This window comes from Chrysochloris asiatica, unplaced genomic scaffold (genome assembly GCF_000296735.1).
Source record: "Chrysochloris asiatica unplaced genomic scaffold, ChrAsi1.0 scaffold00039, whole genome shotgun sequence".
In the NCBI taxonomy this organism is placed as follows: Eukaryota; Metazoa; Chordata; class Mammalia; order Afrosoricida; family Chrysochloridae; genus Chrysochloris; species Chrysochloris asiatica.
The window spans coordinates 19567084-19570566 of NW_006408557.1; positions in this window are offsets into that span (position 1 = coordinate 19567084).

A 3483-nucleotide genomic window follows, 5' to 3' on the forward strand; every position below is an offset into this window, starting at 1 on the left:
TACCACCTCCGAGAACAATCAACTACATGATATTAAAGGGCAATATCTACCCCAAAATAAAGAGGCAAGGAGAGGCAGGGAAACCGGAGGAATGAAAACAGGGAGCCAAACTGGAAATGGGAAGAACACTGCCACATTGCAGAGACCGCAACCAATGTCTCAAAACAATTTGTGAATGAGTTATTGAATAGAAAATGAACCCACTGTGTAAACTTTCACCTAAAACACAATATACATTTAAAAATCAACAAATAACAGTGTGCAGGGCAGTTGGCCCCATGGACCCCATAGACTCCTTTGGGCCGTGGCTCTGGGACCTTCTCTCAACACCAGGATCTGGTAGGGATTCTGGGAAGGAACTGAGTGAGCATCTAGGTAGGGGTGGGGTAAGGGACTGGGAAGCAGGAGGTAGGGACCCAGGAGGTCCAATTCTGGCAGGGAAGAGAGAAACCAGCTGAGGTAGATTGTGTCACAGGAAAACAATAGGACAGCTTGAGTGGGGTGGTGTCCCTTTCCTGACCCTGACTCTTCTAGCCCAGGGAGCAAGGGGACCTGCAGGGACAACATGAAGTGTGGGGTCAGGCCAGGGGCAGGGTGATCACAGGCCCCAGCGGGATGGGGTTCTGAGTTCCAGGATAGGATGTCCTGAAAGGACTTAGCTTTCTTTCCTGAGGGTGTAGGTACTCACAGACGCTCCTAGGGCTTTTGGATTATGACCATTTCTCAGGCCGGGATATTCCTGTTGATAGGGCCCATGTGGGAAGGTTGTGTGGGTTTGAGATGTGGGAAGGACTGGGGTAGGTCCAGATATATGGCTTCCCTGCACGTCTCAAGCATGCCTAGCACTCCCAGATCACGGCTACAGCCTAGGGGTCTCCTGGAGTTACTTGTAAGGGATTCTCAGCTCCTAGGAAGTTATTTTTAATGTTTCCTCCTAGTGTGTTGGACATTGGGCATCCAGATAAGCCACTCTAGGACACTGAAAAAGAATTGCCAAGGGTGACCCTCATGTCGTTTCTCTGAGCCTCAGGTTCCCTCACCTGTAAGATGGGTTGAAAACACCTCCCTTGTAAGAATATTGCAAGTGAGGGAGAAGTGAAGCCACATGGGGTAAAAATTCCTGGCACAAAGTCAACCCTGGAGAAATAGCTAGTTCTGGGGCCATGTCTTCAATGCTTCTGATGCACTAAGGGCTTGTATTTATGTGGGACTGGTCAAGGAATTGGCCTCTGAAGACAAACTTGGACAGACAATGAGGGTGGGTGAACCCACCAAAGTGGTTCTGAATTAGCCTTGGGCCTTCCCTGACTACCCATCACTCTTGAGACTTCTGAGGGGACCAGAGAAGTAGAGGAATAAAAGATGGAAAATCATTCTTTATGCGTTGGTGGGAGGGATGCACACATTGCGTCAGCCTGTGTGGGTGTCTATATAGGCACCTGTGGTGCCAGGGGCGTGGGGTGACTTGTATTAGGGTGTGATTTGCAGTTGTGTGTGTGTTTGTGTGTGTGGACAGTCCTGCCCTCTCTGCCTTTGAGGTCATCCTGCATCCTGAATGTGACCCTCTGCTACATTCTCAGAAAATTCACCATCACCTCTTACCATCTGATAGCATAGTCAGGAATCCGGGACCTGGGAAAGCAGCTGCCACTCTGGGTCTGTTTTCCCTCTGTAACCTAAGGGAGGATGACCCAGCGAGGGTTAAGTGTCCCTTTGATTTGCATAGTCTGTGGTTCTTACTGTCCACCTCACCACCCCTCCACAGCCAAAGTCCACATCTGTCATTAACATCACCTGCGACCCCCTCCTTTTGAACATATATTAGTTGGCATGAGGGAGAGGGGAGATGGACTGGGTGTGTTCTACATCACGCCACGAGGTTCTGTCCCCTCATCCACAGATATTGCTTACTTCCCTGCTCCCACATTCCTCTCCCATTCAGGGTTGCTTATCCTGGGTTGGGGAAGGACCCATGGTGAGTGGTCCCATGGGCACCCCAGGATGTTCTGGGCCATGGGAATGGACTACAAGTCCTGGGGAGTTGTCTGATTTGAGGCAAAAAAAGTTAGTTTCCCAGATGCTGCCTCAGGGAGCAACATCTGCAGGGTGGCTGAGAGCCAGGATTCCTGTCACGTCCCTGGTGCTAATTCTTTCCAGCTGGGAAAGAGTTGGCAGCTGAAATGCCTCAGGGGTTTTGAGGACAATTTTCTCTTGGGAAGTTGGATGTAGACTAAGGTGGACAGGGGCCTAGAACTTCCCATAAGTTCCAGAAGTCTAGAATTGGAGTACTCATTTCCCAGAATACCCCATTCTAGAGCTGGCTGGGATCTAGAGCTGGTCCCCCACGCATTGTGGCAGGAGTAGGAATCCCCATAGTAGAGTAGCAAGGTCTCCAGGGTCTCTGCCCTTCATAACAGAATTCAGATCCAAAAGTGACTCCCTAGGACATTTTATCAGCAGCATGGTCTAGAACTTAATCTAGAACTAGGCATGTCTTTCTAGAACAGCTCCTCTGCTAAGTGTGCTAGAACTTCACCTATAATTGAACCCAGACAAAATATCTTCCTAGGATGTTTTATCTGTTGAGTGTTCAAGATCTTCGCCTAGAAGAAATGTTCTAGATGCTCATCTAGAACAAAGAATGGCTCTTTGAAACATTTCACCTGAGATGTCTAGAGCCTCATCCATAACAGAGCCCACAACCAAGGGTGTCTCCTGGGAGCTCACTTTTAGAACATCTTTGATGCTCTTAATCATAAATTCCCTCTCCCAGATCTTCAACATCTTCATGCTTCTGCCAGCCTGGACCCCTCAGATGTCTCATGGTTCTTTCTCCTGTCCATCTCCAGTACTGTCAGTAACCTCCCCCCCCAACTTCCCACCCCATCCCAACTCCCTCCTTCAATCCCCCTCTATCCCAGACTCCAGATTCGGACCCCACAGGAACTGTACCAACCTCATCCACAAGATGCTCCAACCTCATCCCACATCTTTCATGGTTTCCTCCATCCTTCTCAGAGATCTCCTCCAACCACAGAGGCAGCCTATCCCCCATGCCCCCTCCCCAAGGTGCACAGGGTCTAGGTCATGGACTTCAGACAGTGCCTTTTCTCTAGCAGGTCCACCAAGGCTGACATATGGGCAATACCAGCCAGAGGAGCAGGTGTAGTTTCCCCAGTACCAGATACTATGGCATGGAGGCCACCATGAGGGTGGGAAACTCATGATTAAGTGTAGCACCAGTTGATTCCCTGGGCCCTGGTTCAGGGGAGCTCAGCGGATGGGCCACAGGGCTGAAAAGGGAGCGTAGAGCTGGGGCCTTCACAAGGCTTCCCTTCCTCTGAAAGACCCAGTGGTGGGACCACTCTACACTTGGACTCACAGATCCACATTCCCTCAGGCCAGTGGCTCTGGAATTCAGGGCTCAACACTATGGTTGATGTGGGATTAGCCACACCTGTCCCTTTTAGAGGGAAGACTGGC